Here is a 21,187-nt window from a genome sequence, read left to right as displayed (position 1 = left end):
CTGAGACGTCTACTGACAACACAAATTGTTGCTCTGAGGCAAAACATTTTCCACACATTCTATTCTTGACTGACTTTTCCTATTACAGTTGACATTTTTATCTTGAATCTTACTATTGTGTGATTTGATTTTAAAGATCTAAGCTGTAGATAAATAACTACAGAAAAATAGGTATATATAGTTCAATTCTGTTTTCCAGGCTCACATTATCTCTATGCTATGATATTAACATAAGCTTTTAAAACTATATGAAACCAGCAGATATTAATACAAAGCTAATATTTGTTAATGAACCAGAATCTGAAAAAAAAAAGGGGGCATGGTAAATATTTGGGATATGCCAAGGCATCAGTGAGGCAAGGACAAAGTATTTTTCCCCATTACTCATATGGCCTGTGAGTTCTCATCTTGCCTAATTTCGAAAATAGCAGACAGTTTGGAAAATCGCATTGTTTTACAACCTGTTAATATCAATAGTTTCTCTCTCCCTTTGTAAGAATCTTTATGATTATGTTACAACCAAAATCAATGAATTCTAGTCTGTTCCCATGGCGACAAAATTATGTCAGAGGCTATAAATTTGTCATCTTCAAGGGTGGAAAGCTGTTCTGTGTCATACAACTTGAGAGATCAGAAAAAACAAAACCCACAATATATTTTCATGTCCTTGATAATGAGAGAGCAATTTGTTGGGGAAAGACTGGGTCCAATGCTGTGTTTTCTTGGTATCAATGAAAGACTATTATAGGAAGTACATAATCTAAAAGATAAAATGGACTAACTACCCTTCCTTTGAATAAAGTTACTAACATTTTCTAAAGGGGTTTTTATTTTGGGCTAATGATTATCTGGCATTTAGTATATTTTCAGGTAGCATATGTGACAAAGAGAATAATAATTTATTAAAGGCATATACAGAGCATTTGGCACATTATAGTGATAACTACTGGACACTCTCTAAGGCAGGGTTAAACATTATTTTCATTATTTCAGAAGATTTTTGAAATAACATCTGATTGGTGTGCTTACCTAACTAGATGGCTTTGAGAATTAAATAGTAATAGATAAACCTCTGTTAAATTGTTGCTTTGTCTTAGATACTCTGTCAAGTAACTTATATACATTAACTCACTTAATCTTAAGAGGTTTAATCATTTAATCTTATTTAACTTCATTATTTCCATTTTAGAGATTAAAAAAACCTAGGTACAGGTAGATTGGATAACTGGTCCAGGTTACAAAAGTAGTATGTGAAGAAGACAGGATTTAAACCCATGTAGTTAAGGAATAGCTATTCATTTCATAGCTCCAAGCCTATGAAATGAGATTTTTAGGTCATGTGTTCAGAAATGGAATCTCCCAGGGAGGTTACTATGTATTTAGCCCCATGTTAAGAATGGAGTGGTGCAGTCTAAGAAATGGAACAATATGGTCCTCACCTTTGTTTTTAATGTAGAAGGTAAATAGGAATGAATTAATAACAGATATACAACCCACATCTGATGGAAATATACTGACATATATTTTAAGAACTTTAGAGATATTTGAAGATAAATTAAAAGCCCAGGCTAGCTTCTTATACATCATTATCTCTTGCTTTCATTGTAGTGTTAAGGGATTATGGAATACTATTGGTCTGAATTAACCTATCAAGAAAGTAACTCTATAGCAAGGATATCACTATGATATGGCCAAATACAAATGAAACTTAGACTTTCTTTATCACTGTTCCCTTCCCACTAGCTAAACTCATGATTGTCCACACATAAATGTTATATGTTGATTTGCGAACTTTAATAAGAGGATAATAAGAGAATCTATTTCTGCCTTTCTCTACCTGGACTCAGTGGCATTCTTCTGGAAGAAAGAATAACCGAGTATGAAAGCATGAGCTTATTTCTGTCATCAGAACAATTTTTTTCATGGATAATAATTAGTTTCTAGGAGTCCCAGTGATTTTGTTCTTATCAGACAGCTATAAGCTCAGAGAGACAACTGCTAACTAATAACAATTAAGCCAACATTGTAATAGACAAAGTGTTGGTTTTATTAGCTCCTGAATTTTTCTACTGCATGTTTGAAAACTGAAGATAATTGTGTGGTCAATTCCCAACGTCCATTCTTTTTTTTTTTTTTTAAGATTTTATTTATTTAGAAATGAGAGACACAGAGAGAGAGAGATGCAGAGACATAGGAAGAGGGAGTAACCGGCTCCTTGCTAGGAGCCTGATGTGAGACTCAATCCCAGGACCCCACGATCACGCCCTGAGCCGAAGGCAGACGCTCAACCGCTGAGCCACCAGGTGTCCCTCCCAACATCCATTCTATTCCAGACACCTTCTCCAAGCCCCTTGCTGATCATTGGTTCAGGAGTAGGCTTGCAGTCCAGTTCTGGCCAACAGAAGGTGGGGGGAAGCCTGCCAAGTGAGTGTCTATAAAAGGTTTTCTCACTCCGAAGAAAGAGACCAAGGAGGAGACAGACTTCTCTGTCCCTTGGACCTTATTGCCTTGGGTTCTGATACATGGCACTACTTCAGTCGACTTACAACCAGCAAGGATGCCATTCTGAGGGCAAAGCTGACACACGGAGGGTGGAAGATCACAGGGACAGATCTACCCCTGGGCTCTTGATGGATCGCTCAGCTCTTGGACCCAAACAACCTCTGCACTGCTTGTTATAGTCAATAAACATCTTTCTTGGCTAAGACAGTTTTAGACAGTATTTCTAGTTAGTTGCAGCTGATACACCAAACAAGTAAATACTCCTCAGCCGGTTCAAAAACTTGGCCAGTTCAGAAGCCAACTTACAACCAAATGCCACATAATTGGATGTCCTTTACCCCATGCAAACAGGTGAGCTATGCAGCCAATTACCAAATAAATACAATAAAATGCAAGTAAACACAATTCTGGGTGTTTTACTAAACACACAGGATGAATGTCTTTTAAAAAAATAAATGAAAAGCTGGGTTAGTTTCTCCTTCTTACATCAATACCTTTGGCATCATTTCACTCCCTGAGGTAATCTTTGCCATGTGTCAAGTGTTTGCCTCTTTGGAGGTACCAACTAGCAAGGAGGGAGTTAATCACCCTTGTGCTGCCCCTCTTTTCTTTTTTGACCTGATAACAGCTGCCCTTGTTAGCTAATAGAGAATTTAGTTTACCTTCCACAAACACAAATTTATACCCCCTGGTAGTTCAGATACCTTAGTTACAGCACCTGTTTCTGGAAAAGCTTCAGGCCACTTCTGGGAATTATCTCATTTGTTCTTATACTATCCCTAGAAGAGATTCTGTATTTTTATTCCCGTAAGCCACTCTGCCACAAATCCTTGACAGATATCTCATCCCTGATGAACTCTGATGTGGCTTGGTGTCAGCTTTCTTGCTCCATAATCTGTGTAGAGAGGGAAACAGGTGAAGTTAGTTCAGCATCTTTGGCATTTGGATTGAAATTGGTGCTCTGGGTCTGGGTCTGGGTGCCCTGACATGCTCCAAGGAGGATGGGGCAAAAAAAACACTGCTAGTATCCTGGGGTGGGACATTTCTTTCTTCGGCAGCCAGAGCTCCAGAGCATCTTCTTGTTCTTCACTTCCTACTTCCTTTCCTCCTTCTCTGCACTTTACTCCCCCTTTGTGTCTTCTCTTCTCTTTTGGTCTCTTCAAAAGACCAAAGAAGTAGATCAGTGGAGCATGTGGTCTGCATTGTTCTTGTGGGTCATTATTCTAGTTCATTTTTAGCTCCTTTTCCTTTCCACCTAAAACCCCATCTGATTGGCTAAGATAAGACCAATAAGCCTTATTCAGTGGCTTCTAAGACTAAATTTTAGACAAGCGGAGATGAAAAACTAGCATGCTAAATGAAGGCATAATATTAACCTAAGTATGACAATCAGATGTCCTATTCCTTTCAGCTATAACTGTTAGCAATAACTTAGCCCAGATAAACCAGTAATTATTTTAAAGGGCAATAAATGTAATTTTAAAATCAGCAATTAATATTTAAAACAATGCTTACATCAGTTCACTTATTCAGTGCTCATAAGCCAAACTGGTAATTGATCCTCACCAATAAATCTCCCTTTTCTTTTTTTTTTTATTTTTTTTTAAATCTCCCTTTTCAATTTACTGTGACAAAACCATTAAATCTCACCTTTCTATTTTATACATTTTAAAACCTTTCTCTCCAGATGAAAACTCACTCTTAAGCCGTCAACATTCTCTTAACTGTCATTGAAGTGATTCTTTCTAAAGCACATATCCTGCCCTTATTAAAAATTGTCAATGACCTTCAATGACTTATAGTTACATTAGCAAAATATGCAGGCACCTTTATGACCTTCCCCCTGCCTCTCCTCCCTTACCTTCATTTGGTAATAGCACAGATCTATCTCTGTCATTCACTAGCTACGTCACATTGAACATGTTTCCTAACCAATCCAATTTTTAGTTTCTCATCACATAATGGGGATTACAATCCCTAGAGAAACAGGGCTCTTGTTAGAATGAAATGAGATATATATTTCATACACACACACACATATACCCCTGTAAGTCACTCATATAAGAGCTGGCATAAAGTAGGTTTTTGTAAAAGCTGGAGGTTTTAGTAGTATTAGAAGTAGCGATAATAGTAGTAATAGTCTTATTGGTATTAATAATAACCAGACAGACCCATGCATCAGAGCTTGAGATATTAATTTGTTAAACAAATGTATAACCCTTCAATATATGTTCCCTTTACTTTAGAGTCGCAAGCTATTTCCCTTCCCCAGAACACAAGTAACTGAGTTTAAATATCTTCATTTCCAGCCTGACATATAATGAGGCTGATGTTAAAAAACCAAAATGTCAATTTAGATATATTTCCAAAATGCTTGTCATCTTTACTCTGGAAACAAGGAGGGGGATAAGGTAGGAAGGGTGAATATCCAAGGACACTAAGAAGTTAAGGAGGAGCAGGAAAGTAGTTTGAGAAAGATCCCCAAAAGTTCTGCTTTGCTTTGGTTCTCTCTCCTCTCCCTACTCTTGTGAAAAATCACTGATTCATGGATCAGAGAAAATGATATCCTATGGCCTGGGCTCTAAATGGGAAGGATCTGCCAACCCCAAATATACATGGGAAAAGGTAGTGATTTCTGTATATGGCCTCATGCTGCAATTTAGGCCTCATACTTCAAGTTGCATTGTGTCTTATTAAGATCTCTGTCTCAGTCATTTTTAAAAGCAGACTATGAAAAAAAAAAAAAAGCAGACTATGGCTCACAGATGAACTAATATAAAATTGGCCTAATTGAGTTATTTAGAGAATGAGGATTCTTTAAAGTAGTTCTGAACTTCAGTGGCATAGGAATCATTTGGACTACTTGCCAAAGATACAGATTTCTGGGTTCAATCTCTGGAAATGCAGAAAAAATTGGTTTGGGACATGGCCCAGAGATCTGCATTTTAAACAAGTTCCCTAAATGAATTTGGTGCAGGTAACACATGGATTATAATTTGAGAAGGAAATGAATAGAGGTTACTAGAAATTTGAGATGGGTGCTTCACACATTCAAGGCTGGAATTCGGCTCTAATGTTCCCAATAGATAAGAAAAAGTGGAAGCACACTCAATTTAGGAAAAAGCAAATACACAATTGTGCATAAAAAGACAACTTTCTCTGAGAACTAAGCAAGAAAAGAAATTTTGCTTAGGACATAAGATAAAGGACACTAGGTAACGTGCTTACTGGAAGTCCTGAATGTAATTACACAAAAGACCCATACCAGATTAAATCAAGTAAGTCTTCTATTTATGGCTAAAATTAGTTAAACTCAGCGAATTCCATTAAGAAGGTGATGAAATAAGATGCTTAAGAAACTTTACTCTCAGATTATCTACTACAAGTATTGGAACTGGAGATCCCCCCCCCCCACCCACACACACACAAACACAAATTTTGAAATGACTTTCATATAATTTCAGCATTTTGGAAATTAAGGGGAAAGTCTTCATGACACAAATGAGGAAGTGGTAGCTCAGAGAATATGATAAGGCTTTACTCTGAAAAGGGTGGGTGTCTCCAGCTGAGGAACCTTAGACAAAGTTGCTTTAATTTTAATTTTCTTAATCCATTTATATTAGTGTTATTAATTGTAAGACTAATGCCAACAATTGAATTTTATAGAGCTAAGTTTAATTGTTTGTATTCCTTTCTATGGTACTTTAGTTTATCCTGACTATTTATTCTTTAACACTGAGTCTCAGTGTTTTTAAAGAATCTTTGTCTTATTCCGAGTTGATTGCTTTTAGCCATAATTTCTCCACGTTAGTTTATCTTATCACTGCTTTTGGCCATTTATGCTATTTTTGTTTCTTTTGGGAAAGCCTGTCTTCCTATATACTCACAATACGATGTACCTGCTTTAGAATTTTCCAGATCAATACCATCTCTGTCATGCATTAGCTGTAAAACTCTGGGGACTTAGTTAGCTCTTTGTGCAAAGGCTGAAGCAGATCCAAAACCTCTTACTGGGGAACTCACAGACTTTGCCAGCCAGTCTCTGGCAGCATTTCCCCACAGGAAAGGGGCAGCCTTCCATCTGGGTGGGAAAGCTGGTTGGCTCTCCAATGTCTGTAATCATCCTACCCTACCAGCTGCTCATTTGGTTTTTAAGACTTGAGGCCCTCATCAAGGGGACATTTCCAAATGGCCAGATCACCAAGATATTATGACATGAAACACAGAAAGTTTGTCTGGAAAGTAAACCATATCTCCACTCCCCTGGGTGCTCCAGAGTTTCTCCTGGATCAGATCTGACCATCAGAAGGCTTCATGGTTATTCACATTAACCTAAAATCTGAGATTTGTTTCTCTGAGTTGTATAAAATTTATTCCTGCCTTCACTCTAAAAATGTTGAGCCCAGGAGGCTCAGAGCTAAATGTATATTCCAAAAGAGTAACTTCATTAACCCACAATCTTCACAGGTTTATCGCCTCCATTTTGTCCATTTTCTTTATCTTCAACTTTCTATTGCACATGGATTTAAAAAATAATATACTGCTGTTATATTTTTATAAGGAGATGGGATATGATGTCAAATTTTTCTACATGATTTAAAAGATTTATTTGTTCATAAGCATGAATCCATGCTTCTTATGAATAAATTGATTTTCTCAAGGCATATACCTTTATTATGAAAATAAATGCTAAAAATTGAACTTGGAAACCCAGTATCCTAAAATTGAAAAAGATCTCTCAGCCCATCTATTTTCACCATTTAAGTTTATAGTAGTGGTTCTTCATATTTAGCTTCAGAGTCATCTAGAAGCCTTTTTGTTAAAACACAACTTGCCAGGCCTCATCCCAGAGTAGCTGATTCTATAGATATGGGTGAGGCCCCAATTTCTGCATTTCTAACAAGTACGCAGGTGATGCTGGTGCTTCTGGCCCACTTTGGCAATGAGTGGCTAACAGACACCATAATTGTATTAATTTTTTTTTTGAAGTTAGAGACATATGTGCCATTAACATTGCTCTCATTTTTAGGATCTCTCAAAGATGACAGTCATAGCTTCTTCAGGCTCATTTGTTCATTCATTAATGTCTTGTGGTAAAATTCCTCTGAACCCAGAACCCTGGAATGATTTATGGCAGTATTTCACAAAAGCCTGCAGTAGCTTCCTGTCTCCCTGCTCCCAGCCTATTTTCACCAGCAGTCAGAGAGATTTGGGAAAAATGGAAATCAAATCATGTCATTCCTCTGACCAGAAGCCTTCAGGAGTTACCCAGAGAAAAGGCCTAACTCCTTACAGTTGCCTATAAGGCCTTATGATATGGCCTTGCAGTTACTAGTTGAACTCATCTCATTCTGCTCTCAGCTTCCCTCACTGCTTTTCAGCCAGATTGGCTTCTGTCTGTCCTCTGCACCTGCCAGGCACATATATACTGTTGCCTCTCTCAGGAATGTACTTCTCTAGGTAGTTGAATCCCTCCCTCACTCATCTCTTTCAGGTCTTAGCCAAATGTTTACCTTCTCAAAAAGAGACCTGCAGTGCCTCCCCTTCCAGCTTTTAACTGCATCCTATTTCTAAAGCGCTATGACCTTATTATATACTACATAGCTTACTTATTTGTAATGCTTATTATTCATTTTCTGTCTCCCCTGAGTAGAACACAAGCCTTGCAGGGGCCAGAATATTTGCCTTTTTTGGTCTATTTTTTTCATCAATGAATCCCAAGTGCTTAGAATAGTGTGTGACACATTGTAGGTGCTCAGCAGACATTTTTTGAATAAATGGATTTTTAATTTTGGTTTCCCCCCCAAATTTAGTAATTTTTATTTCAACTTACTTACTATATAGAAATTCAACTTACAAGTACTCTTTAGAAAGGCTTGTATTCTATTTATGGCAGCACATTTTATAATAATAAAATCTAGAAAAAACAAATATCCACCAACGGGATTGGTTGAGTAAATAAAGTAACTTAGTTTTGTATCACATGGTCATTAATGTGATAAAACCAGAAAAAAAAGCCATGGAAGCCAAATTCTCTATGGATACTATATTTCCTAATTATGCAGTCCTATTTAATTTAGATCAAAATGCATGCATTGAAATCTTGATTATCTCAAAGGTAATTGTATAAATAGGCTAAGTTTACTAAACTCTTAGAACAAAGCAAAATGAAGACTGAATGCTTTACTCAAAGAATTTCCCATTCTCAAAGTATCTTTGAGAAGTAATAATAATGATAAGGACACTAAGCACTTGCTATGCAGTAGGCACTGATTAGCTCATTTAATCTTCACAATAACCTGATAAGATAAATGTGATTATTGTCCTTGTTTTGGAGATAAAGAACTATAAGGTCCAGAGAGAGTAAGTAACTTGGCTAAGATTACATGGCTACCAAATCCAGTGTTATTTTTCTTTAGAAAAAAATAATCAAAGTCTCCCTGTCTCTAAAAATATTTTACCATCTGTTTTTGCAGTTTTATCTTACATACTTTCCTACATATATGCTCTTCTCTAGTCAAACTGATCTATTTGCCATTCCCTGAAAGTTCCCAGTCTCTGGCCTCAGGCTTTGAAAAACATTCCTTCTGCCTGAAATATCATTCACCGTCAGTCATAGCCTGTTAAAATCTTCCCTACACTCTGAAGTCAGAAGTGATTTTTGCATTCCTCTGAACTCCCATAGCACACACATATTGTCTTTAAAATTCATATAATAATTATAATATTCTATCTTCTGTTGTTCTTAAGGATGTGCCTTACTGCTTCTACACTGAATGTTAAATTCCTGGAGAATAAGGATTTTATGGACTAGTTACTACAGTAAGCAGGAAGTTACAAATTTTACATGTGGCCTGTCCAAATGTGGTAGCCACTGGCCAGATACAAGAGTTGAGTACTTGAAATGTGGTTAGTGCCAAATCTTGAAATGATATTTAGGGAATGTTGGCTTAAATAAAACATAGCATCAATAACCTTAATTTCACTTGTTTGTTTTTGCTTTTTTTCAGCACCCAGAAAACTTCCAAGTACATATATGGGTCTCATTATATTTTTATTAAATAGTACTGGTCTGATATATCCCTTTCTCCTACCCCTCAGTCACCTTGTAGTGATCAAACCTATAAACAAACACATGAGTTAAAAAGCAGACCAATCCTCTAGTTTGATGCTCAGAAAAGGTGTGGAGGGGCTCTCTATGTATGGATAATTTTTCTATTTTACTTAGTCAGATTGTTGTTTTTATCCTTAAGTCATAGGATTTGGGACCAAGAAACACTATAGAGAAAGTTACTTTGTTGGTAAACAAACATTTTGTGTGGGTGTGTGCCTGTAGCACATGTGTTTCTGGAAAGGAAACCACATTTAAATCTGAATATAAGAGAATTAAAGAAAGCTTTCTATTTTGAAGTAAATTGGCATTGTGGCAAATAAAATGCAAACAGCATTCTCAGACCAATAATAAATCCTTGATCCATAACATCAGTGTAACATCAGTGCTGTTTCAGCCATAACACAGAGCCCTCTGAGTTGCCCTCAGTCACGTTTCGCCTACTGCTTGCTGGTGCCGTGTGCTTTAGGCAGTTTCTTTCCAGGCAACCAGACTGTTTACTGACTGTAATCAAAATGACAGCACACTGTTTTCACAACCGAGTGTTAAGAGTTGATTGCCTTTTTCACTTGGCAACCTGAGGGAACTTTAGAACTAGGATCTTGAGGTACGATTTGCGTAAATTCAGGATGGTGGTGCTTGCTTTCCCACAAGTTACCTGCATTCCTTTGAGGTTTAAAATATAGAGGATTGAGATTTATCTAGCGTGGAGCAGAGAGGTTGTAATCACTGTCTTCAGAACACTTCTAGTGGTAAACTCCACTGGAGCATAGGTTGATTTAGGTGGGGCTGAGGTTTGACTGTCACGTGATTCTTTACCAGTCAGAACCTAGCCATCTGAGTGACTATTAAGCATGCCCCACAAATAGATGATTATCAATGCCATGTCCTTCTATCATGCTGAGATGGTGCCACAGAAGACAGTACAACATAATGGAAAAGACTGTCCTACTCCATCTTTTTAGAAACAAGATTTAATGAAAAGATAAGGAAGAGAGAGAGAAAGACAGGAGGGGGATGGAAGCTGTAATTCAGATAACCTGATTTCTAGACTTGTGTGTGTCCTCACTTGCTGTGACTCATTGAACACTCAACATCTTAGGTGTTCATTGTCCACACCTACAAAAGAGAGGGAGGGAGAAGAGGAAAATTGACTACCTCGTTTGTAGTGCCTCTTTTGTCTCTAAAACGCTAGTTCCAGTGTTCAGACTCTGAGACTCTGTACCAGATACACTCCAGCATCCATTACTTCTGGGAGAGAATGAGGCATACAACAATAGTCCTATACTCTGAACAAGGATTATTGAATACTGGGCTAATCATGTAACTGAGCTAGGCTGTGCTATACCTATTAGAGGCTATCTTTAGCTTCAGAACACTTTCACGAACTATGGGCTTGCTCAGATTTAACCATGTTTTTTGATGAACAAATGCTATGAATGCCTTGAGTACAGCAGAGCTGTAAGGTTGATTGCTGAAAGGAACTCTCTCTCATATCCTTTAATTCTAGATATTCAATTCTGTATACATTATTTCTTCTTGTATTTTCTTCATGTAATTCTTATACATGTAATTTATTCCTAGAGGAGAAATTCTATACAAATAGCAGTTTTTAAAAAAAATTGACAAAATTTTGTCTAGTTTTCAGTGAATGTGATGAATCACTTGGTTAAATTCCCCACCACCATCAAAATAGGGGCTTTTGAAATAAAGAGAAGCTGAAAATATTTTTCTAGGATCTGAATTCAGGACCCAAAATGTTGATGTTTTTTTCTGCAGCCACTGAGCACATTGGCACCAAAATTAGAGCGAGGGCCTGAGTGCACTGCCCTGATTTAGGTGTCACTGATGCCACTTACTGCAGCAGAAACATACAGTGGAAGGTCTCTGCATGTAAAAGCAGAAAGGATGCTGTTCAATGCTCAATTCTTTTGAGGCTGAAGACAACCAGAATGCCACAGGTAAGAGAAAATCACATACGATGCAAACTTGTATTCCAGGCAAGGATTTGCAGCAGCCGAACTGCTAAGGAGAGCCAAGACTGGTAGTCTGTCTATCCTGGTTCTACCCAGGGTGGAAGAAGAACTGCAAGTAAGACCCTGGCTAGAGAGGGCAACAATCGTCAGGGGAAATGTAAAAGCTAAAGGGAGAAGATGCTAGAAAGCCAGAACTGGAACATGTGGTGTTCCTGCAGTGTTCCATGTGTGCCCCCCTGAACTGTCTTCGCAAGGACATGGGGCATTCAAGATTCTGATAAATTGTGTCTGCAGTATTGGGCATTGAATTCACTAACTCTTCAAGTGAAAGTGACCCTCTTTTTAAAAAAATTAATAGACTTTTTTTTTTTTTTTTTTTTTTTTTTTTTTTTTTTTTTTTTAGCGCAGTTCTATGTTTACCAAAAAACTGGCTGGGAAATTACCAAGAGTTCCCACATTAAGTGTGCCTTTGTATGCTTTAAGTATTTAGTTCTGAAACATTTTATTCAGGAAGAACTTAAGAGAATAAATAGAAAGTATTTTCTCACACATAAAATTCCCTAAATTTGGGAATATGGATTCAACAATATGGATTGTTGAAAAAAATGTGTATTACTTTATGATTAAATTGATCTCAGAGGGTTGTCTGAGATGTATCATCGTGTGCATTTAATGGATGTTTAAAAGAAATGTGCCTCACAGTGACTCAGATTTTAAGACACCTAGTAAACAACATATCTAATAATGGTATTAGAGAGAGCTCACTTTTGTGGCTTTGGTGGTGTAGCTTAACTCTTTTGTGTTAATTTGCATAAACCTGGCCACATATTTGAACATCATGATTTGGATGTGCTCTGCCACTTTTTATTTACTCCTAATCATTACTCTTTCCCTTTTCAGTTCTACTAAATGCTTTTGAATGACAAGTTGAAATGCTTTCCCCCAAAGAATCAGGTTAGTTATCACAGTTGTCACCATGTTGGTGGAGGGAATGTTTATATCAACAATAGATTTTTTACTTTCTATTCTCACTGAATAATTTAAATGACTCTTCTTCAAAAAACATTTCTTCTCTGGCTCAGGATTTAATTTCCATTAACATTTCAATGGTTTGTTTTTTATATTTTCATTGTTTACTACCCAAGTACTTTGTATATAAACATAGGACGTCAATTATTTTTAAGAAAATGATCCAATCCCAGTTTAAGAACCCAGGCACTGTTTCACAGACATCCATCAAAAATCCAGCCTCAAACATGGTATTGTATTCCTTTTGTTTACCATTGAAGCACTAGCCTCCTGCCTTAAAATATGGGTATTCTCATTTTGAGATTTAACAGCTCTTTTCTTTATGGTGATAATTTTACTGACCAGGTTGACAGAATGGTAGAGGTTGTGAAGAAAGCAGCGTTAAGTAGTAATATTAAATGATGTTTATCTAGAAAAAAGACCTTAAGATATAAAAACCCTGGAGGACGTAGAAGATTGTTTTATTAAAGGCTACCGCAGTCTCCTCCCAGCTGTGGAAAGGACTGCAAGAAGCCAACATAAAAAAGCAACTGGGGTGTTAACTCTGCAGATGTCTTCATAAGGAGCTGAAAAAGCTGACTCACCTTGGTAATGGAATTCCTTTTAAGAAATGCAATTCATTATTAATTCCACTTAGCTATTAGGTTAATTCATTTCCTTTTTATAAATATCACTTTCTGAAAATCCACTTTTAAGTGCGTTTTGGCCTTAAGAAATTTGTTGGTTTACAGATCCGCCTTTCCTTTCAGTCTGCCACAGTTGCAGTTTCAGAAATCAGAAATCAATGCTTTGTTTCCAGTTGGATGACCTGGACATTCAAAGAGTACCTTTCAATAGAAACTCTTATTTGATTATTTAAGACTTAATTTTCAAAGGAGCAATTTATGACGTACAGAACAAAAAGAGCAAATCTCTGGTTGTACAAATTGCAGTTCACGGGTGCTGATTTCTGAGAGCATGCACGATTGTTCGTATTGTTAGTTTGCAAAATATACCGTAGTCAGCAGCTGGGTCAACTTTCCAACAGAGAGGTAAGGGTAGGAAATTAGCAATTTGAAATATAAAACTGCTTAAACATATAGAATAAATACCAGCCTTTCTAACAAGGAAAAAATGGACGCCAATGTATTTCTTCATAAGTATAGGCATAGTCTCTTTACTTAACACATGCCCACTTACTAGAATTTTGAAATTATTTTGGAAGTCGTTTCTCAGCTTTTACTTCATTAACCAACCTTTCATTAACTTCTCTTATTTTTCTCTGCCTTCCTTCAGTCAGCTGGTTTTCAAACCTGGCCACATATTTGAACTATACTTGCAGAGCTTTTGAACAAACAGATATCAGGCTCAGCCCCAGAGAATAGAACTGAATTGGACTAAAGTGGAGCCAGCATTGCTCTTTTTTAAGCTTCTCAGGTGAATCCAGTGTGCAGCCAAAGCTTATCATGTTGTACGTCTTTCTATTTTCTCTCAGAATGTTTGCATATCTATTTCCCTTCAACTATTCTTTTCTTCTATCATTTTCATTAGTGAGGTTTTAAAAATCTAATTTTTGTCATTTCTCATTTTGCTTTTTTTTTTTCCTTCTGATTTTCCACTTACTGGCCAAGAAGTTCTCATTCCAGGCACATGTATCTGATTTGTATTCTTATCTAATACTACTAGATTTTTATGTTAATGAGAGAGAATGCAATATGATTGTGAATTATACTTTTGTCTGTCCTTCCAGTGCTGATATAATAATATACTTTAATTTTCGGTATAAATATATAAGATTGATAGTGAAGCGCAAAACCATCGTTGAAAACCAACATTAAGAGTGGATTTACTTGAACTGTAATCATTATTGGCTACAATTAAAGATAATTTAATACAATTTTAGAACTTTGAGGCTATATGGGACTCAAGGACATGCAAATATCCTATTAATAATATTTTTACCATTTCACAGCTGAAGGGTCAATTTTTGAATTTTAATCTAAAGACAAATTTCAGTAGTTTCCAAACAGGGCAGGAGTAGGAATATTATATGCCATATCAACTATCATATCAGTAACATGATAATAATAGCAAGAGAAACACTGATAGCAACAAAAGGATCTATGATGATAATTAAAATTTGATGATTTAAATATCAGCAGGAAAAACAGAAATATGGGAGGTAATGCATAGAATATTCAAAGTTTTGAAATGAATGTAATAGGAAAATCGCAGGCAGTTGACTGAGGCCTGGAGTAGTAGATAAGAAATATGAATGTTATTGTGGCTGTGCCTTGAAATGCAGTCAAGCCATTTCCTCTCCATCAGGTTTATTTTTCCTCACTGGTAAAAATACTGGTTGGATTGGCAAAAGGAAAAAAAAAAAAGAAAGAAAGAAAAAACCTGGCCAAACCCCCTTGACTGCGTCCTGCCTATAGGTATGTTTTGTTGGATTTATCCAGTATTGTAAATGAATTGAAATGGATGACAACATTTAACAAGATGGAGATTTCTAATAAAAATTTGGATTTTTAGCTTCTTTGGAGAAATCGTTTGATTCATCAGTCTCCCAGCCCTAACATGGAGCTTCTCCTCCTTGGAAAGGGCATGGTTGGTTATGGCTGTCCAGTTCTTTAGTCTCAACCTGGCTAGCTTCATTCTTTTCTTACCTACTTTGGCCATGTAGAAATTTGGGGTTATTTCCTCAAGAATCTATTTGTGGGGTTATTTCCAACCATGATATAAGTTGCATGAAAAGAAAGTGCTCAATACTTTGTTTAGGTACAACAAAAATAATTTACAAAGGGAAAAATAAATGTTACAAGCAAAAACACTGAGAAGACAGAGAAACTAACAAACAGATGACTGATTCTCAACTAGAGACTTAAGCCGTTAAAATGTGTCCTGTTAAACCCTATGCAAGAATATTTTGGGTTCTAGATCAGAAGTACAATGTCACTTAGCAGTAATAACTGGGATTTAGTGACTTATTGCAGGCCAAGCTCTTGGGAAAGGAAAAGAACACGATGTTCTGTACAGCCCAAGTAAGAATATCCTGAATATTAGGAGATTAAAATTCCCCAAAGTGAGCTTCTTGGCAGAAAATGGCCAAAGTTATTTAAAGAGTGACTTCCCATCTTTGAATTCACCCATTGAATAAAACAATATTCAACCACCATTTAATAATTTAAGACCATCATTTCTTTCACTTTGCTCCAGCACAGAGTTTAATCACATGAAGGGCTCCCTATATGCAGTTTCCAAAAGGATGAAAACCTAATTCAGTTATTACAGAAATAACTCCAGACTTTTAAAAGGTTTCTCTGAACTGAAACAACTCCTGAGAATTTCCTTATCCAGACCACCACCTAGGATATGTTTATATGCACTGTATTTGTCAGTAATATGTATATATATATATATATATATATATATATATATATATATTTAATATTGTAAACCTGCTTATAAGTTACTTTGCAGCTGTTATCTACTCATATATCTTGGGAAGAAACATCTCTAAAATTCTCTCTATAAGGTCCTTTATCATTTCAAATTCTGAAGAAAAGAAGTAGAGTATAAAAAAAATCAATCAATAAATAAGGCACATTAAAACTTGTGGTATCCAGTAGGCATTCATATAAATTTTAAAGAATTCTTTACTGTGGCTAATTATGTGTCTGGGTGTAGATTCAAATTTTAGGTACCCAAAGAGTTGATACTTGGCAGGCAGTTCATATAACAAAGCATATCTTTGCATAATAGGAGAACTAGATTTTCTTTATTACCATATTATCAAGTAAAAGAAAATAAACACTATTCTGCTCTGAAATAGGTATCCACACTTACTATGTCCCATTAAAATGTATCTGAAGAATATATTGATTTTACCCCAGCGTGAAAAATGTCAACAGGTAAAACTGAATTAAAAAGTAGCTTCCTAATCAAAGATAAATGTGTGACCTTATAACACAAGTAACAATACAATTGGCTTTTGCCCTTCTCAAATTTTATAACTACGTCAAACAACAATCTGCTTCACAAAGTAATAGTTCAGATACCAGATTCTATATTGAATTGCCATTAAAATTGTTTCTGGGGTAAAATTCAAGTGGAAGCAAAGATAATTTTGAATTGAAATTAATCAAAATTTTAAAATAGATCCTAAAAGTGAAGAAGTGAACTGTTAATAAATTATATTTCAGGGGCAGGCAGGTAATTAATCTTCATAGCTTTGGAAAATTTGTAAAACAATCATCAGTATTAAGGTAGAACGAATAATATATTTTTAGATGACAAACAAAACACTAATTCCCAACTTTCAGTGAGTTCACAATGTTCCTATACATGAATGATAACGAGAAAAAGTAATCTGTACAGCCACTCATGCAAGGAAATTCACTATCTAGTCACATGTTCATTCTTTAGTGGGGGAAAAAAGGGCATTTGTCTTCATATTCTTATATTTATGAGTGTTTTCAGTTAATTTCAACCCTAAAAATAAGGAATCACAAAAGCCGGAGTTACCTAGAATCAAGGAAGATGGACTAACCAACAAATTTCAGGCAGCGTACGATGTAATTGAGAGATCTTGCCCTCATATCTTTAAGCCTCCCAAACTCTCAGCCTTCTCACATCTGTCTGGTCCTGAGCCCATTAAGTCATCTTGGCTGCCATGAAGATGAAAATGACAGTGCAGGCACTTGAGTCAGTGTAAAGAGGCCCAGGGTGGTTGAAGGGCAGGATTAGGAGGCCTGGGATGCTGAATGGCCATCCCAGCTGTAGCTCCCAAAGATCCCAGTAGCATAGAGCTGTCAAGAGCACAAAACTGCATATAAAGAAAACCTTTGGAGGGAAGGAGGGATTTTACAGTCTGTCCACAATTTCATCAAGCACAATTTGCCTTTCCACTTTTTAGGATCATTAATAGGATTTAAGCAGTAGAGAGTTTGTGAGCTGATCATATAGCCAACACATGCGGTCATTTCTGGGATTTAGGCTCTGTACTTTGATGGCCATAATAGAAATTTGGGGATATTTAAATGATCTTGGTGAAACCTATATTTTCTTTGTGAATCTTCACAGATGTCTTTCGTCTGTTAAGTATCTGTTAAGGCACAAGTGAAATGAAGCCCTTTGTCCCTAATTGTTAAAAAGAAGAAAGCCTTTGAAGTAGAGCCCATGATAATACATCCTTGGGCAAAAGAATGGTCTTTTGGAAGGTATTATAAGAGTTCTTTAAACTCCCAGGAAATGCCAAGGATATTAGCACTAATCAATATTGTTATAGGGAGCACCGTTGTTGTTTCAGCAAGTGCCCTCTTTCAAGACAAGAATGAACATTCCCAACTACAGAACTTCTTGGCAGTTTCATTCTGTCCTTCCTGTTGTGGTGGAAGATATTATATCACTATCACTAATTATGGGGGATAGAGGAAGAGGGGAGGGAGAGCATTCAGTCATGTCCCAGGATGTATAAAAAACACTGAAGAAACATTATTTACACAATTATGCAACATAGGTGTTATCATTCCTATTTTATACATGATGTAATAGGGTCTTAAAAGTTTAAATACTTTGTCATTTAATAGTAGAGCTAGGATTCAGTCTGCCAACCCTACTCTTCTCCATTTCTCCATATTGCTTCCTTGTTGTTTCCACCACAGAAGGAACTGGCCGAGGATCGTTAAAACATCTTTTTCTGCTTTCAGGTTTAGTACACCATTAGTAGTTAATATACAACTCAGTGAGAGTTAAAGATGTATCATATTACAGTTAAGCTAAGAAATCAGTTGGTGAAAATCCAGATAAATTAGAATCATGAAAGTTGAAAAATGAAGTGTCCTTATATGTTTTTGATTCTAATAACCATACTGGCAAGGAAAATGTACTTCAGGAAAAATACATAGTGTCTTTTCTGAGGTGATCAGGATCATTAGTAGCAGAACTTGAATCAGAAACTAAGACTTCCAGCTCACTGCTCAGTCTCTCTCTACTACACTATTAAAATACAGTATATTTTTAAAAAGATTTTATTTATTTATTTGACAGAGAGAACAAGCACAAGCAGGGAAAGAGGGAGAAGCAGGCTCTCTGCTAAGCAGGGAGCCCAACCTGGGGCCTCCTGCCAAAAGTAGACCCATAACCGACTGAGCCACCCCCATTAGATTACAGTACTATTTGGGGCGCCTGGGTGGCTCAGACAGTTAGGCATCAAGTCATGATCTCAGGGTCTTGAGACTGAACCCCATATTGGGCTTTGTGCTCAGAGCAGAGTCTGCTTGAGATTCTCTTTCCTTTTCCTTCTGCCCCTCCCACTTGTGTTCTCTCTCTCTCTAAAATAAACAAATAAATCTTTTAAAAAATTACAGTTTTTCTTGACCTTACAAATGAAGTGACTATTAGATTTTTCTTAAGAGTAAGATACTCAAACTTATTTGACATATCATTTAATCAAAGTAGGTTTGATTTCCAAAAACTTTCAAAGAGCAAGTTTTGTGAAGAACTCTATGTACATATGCTCTTCACATCGTGACTACATATATAAACAAATAACAGATTATTGCAACTATACTGAAAAAAAATGTTGATATTGAGGGCTGAAATATAAGCACCCATTCATAAATGTAAAACAGTTCACTCAAGATCAGCTCTTGTGTTTACATAGAACAAAGTTACTCAAATTCACTCCCCTGTAGAGAAGCACAGTGTATGCAATACACTGAAGCCAATTAACATCCATTTCTGAGAACCCTTATCAAAGAAACAGTTTTCTTCATATCCTATGGTAGGAGTTCTTCTGAAATACATGAGACTCAAGGCTTTTCTCTGAGGCAACCACTATTTTATTTTTTTTTTAGGGGGAGTGTTATTGCTACTCAGTGTAAAATAGTGAGAAATCAATACTTTGCCATATCATTAGAAATTACAATTGCTTTTAAATACTCAAGTTCCATTTTTAGGTCATTTTGACCAGTACTGACTGGAAACCCAGGTTAAAATCAGAGGTCTTTATTTCACATAGGGCACACACTACTTGGAGTGGTTGTGTTGAAATTTTTCCATGCAAATTCCTACAAGCACTGATGCCTTTATCTTTGTCCTCATATGCTACATTACACCACCTGTTGTATTTTTAAAAATCCTACTTTATGATATTTGAAACCCTTCTTTCAATTAATACTTACAGATTTTCTGCCAATAATTTCTTATTCTAAGTATATAATTGCTAACTGAATACAGCATTTGTGGCTATCAAATATTTTAAAGAAAATTACAGAAAATATATATTATAGATAAGTGTTTTTTGGCTCAAGTGGCTCCCCCTGGTAATTAGTAATAATAACAGTTATTAAATCTACACAGAAAAAATAAACAGAAATATATCAAGCTTATGAGATAATTCATCAAGAAAATATATTTTAAGTCAATAAATTTAAAAATATTTTAATATAAAAATGAACATATTAAAATATAAAAGAAATAACACATTATGGAACATATAGGGATCATTTTATTGTTAAAAGGTTAAATCTCTTTTTATTGGTTAGTATTGGTTATCTTCTTCCCTCCATGAACATAGATTATTACACCTCTATATTGTTATCATTCCCTATACACATGGCCCCTCTAAAGCTGTTAAATAAAAGACTAAAGCACAAGATTGGTAGTTCCAAATTCACCATACATTTATGTTAAAAAAATTTCTGGGCACACTGGACATTTAAATAGATGATATACAGCCACAAAATCCATTAAGTTAGCTTTGTGCAATAAAAAATATTTTCTTTGAATACAATGAATCATAACCATCTACATGTCTCAAAAACATGAGATCACTAATGCCTAGTCTCAACCATAAGTCACCATTTCTAGACAGAGGCTCTGTTTCCTTTGAGAGATAAAAGAATAGTAAGCAGTTTACACATCAAATGATGACTTTGGTTCCTGTAATCTACATTAAAACAGCATTAGGTTAAAAATAGCAGCATGAAGATGATTTTAAAATAAGAAAAATGATCTAGTGGCTAGATTCTATGGTGCAGATAATTAAATGTTTTGCCAGCTTACCTGATAAAACAGAGCTTTACAGATCACAGCGTAACAAAGCCCCGCATCCAAGATGGTTAGAGTATAAGGTGGCTTCCTCTGCAGTTGTTCAGATTTTTGGCCACAGAGATTTACAAATTAATTAGAATAGGTTTTCCTTTGCTTTCTCTGTGGACAAGAAAACAAAGAGACCTTTCCAGAATCCTCTCTGCTTATGCCTCCGCTTCCTGTTCTGAGATTCACTCTATGGTACCCAACATATATCAGAAAACAGCTTTGGGGGGGTGGGGGGGAAGGCTGACAGCACTCAACATGGTACCGCCATCTACTGGCAGACATGCAAATTGAACGAAAGGAAAAACACGCTCATTATTCTTTATCCTAAGGTACAATGTAATATCTCCTTGCATATAAGTATGTACAAAAGAGACCCTTTCCTACTCACTTATTTGCACCTCACCTATTTTTCTAAATTTCATAAATTTACAAAGTTTATCAACATATAACCTACCACAATTAACATAAAACCTACAAATATTTT

General features: G+C 36.0%; 1 protein-coding gene and 1 long non-coding RNA gene across 9 annotated transcripts in view; one reads left to right on the top strand and one right to left on the bottom strand.

Moving 5' to 3' along the window:
- LOC144304863 (uncharacterized) overlaps positions 1-15,099 on the top strand; it is a 115,966-nt gene extending 100,867 nt beyond the window's left edge. For all 3 annotated transcript variants that reach the window (XR_013371856.1, XR_013371857.1, XR_013371858.1), the window contains 4 exons: positions 11,393-11,574; positions 12,490-12,543; positions 13,894-14,034; positions 14,926-15,099. This is a non-coding gene — a long non-coding RNA (uncharacterized LOC144304863). The remainder of the gene's footprint in view (positions 1-11,392; positions 11,575-12,489; positions 12,544-13,893; positions 14,035-14,925) is intronic.
- LOC144304862 (sodium channel protein type 3 subunit alpha) overlaps positions 1-20,910 on the bottom strand; it is a 105,859-nt gene extending 84,949 nt beyond the window's left edge. For 4 of the 6 annotated variants that reach the window (XM_077883459.1, XM_077883454.1, XM_077883457.1 and 1 more), the window contains exons 1-2: positions 20,668-20,910; positions 3,207-3,397 (exon numbers count right to left, since the gene is read on the bottom strand). The gene's annotated coding sequence lies outside the window, so the exon portion shown is untranslated. The remainder of the gene's footprint in view (positions 1-3,206; positions 3,398-20,667) is intronic. The other 2 variants (XM_077883455.1, XM_077883456.1) reach the window with 2 other exon arrangements.
- Positions 20,911-21,187: the final 277 nt, after the last annotated feature.

This window comes from Canis aureus, chromosome 34 (genome assembly GCF_053574225.1).
Source record: "Canis aureus isolate CA01 chromosome 34, VMU_Caureus_v.1.0, whole genome shotgun sequence".
Classification (NCBI taxonomy): domain Eukaryota; kingdom Metazoa; phylum Chordata; class Mammalia; order Carnivora; family Canidae; genus Canis; species Canis aureus.
This window is presented reverse-complemented; position numbering and strand designations above follow the sequence as displayed.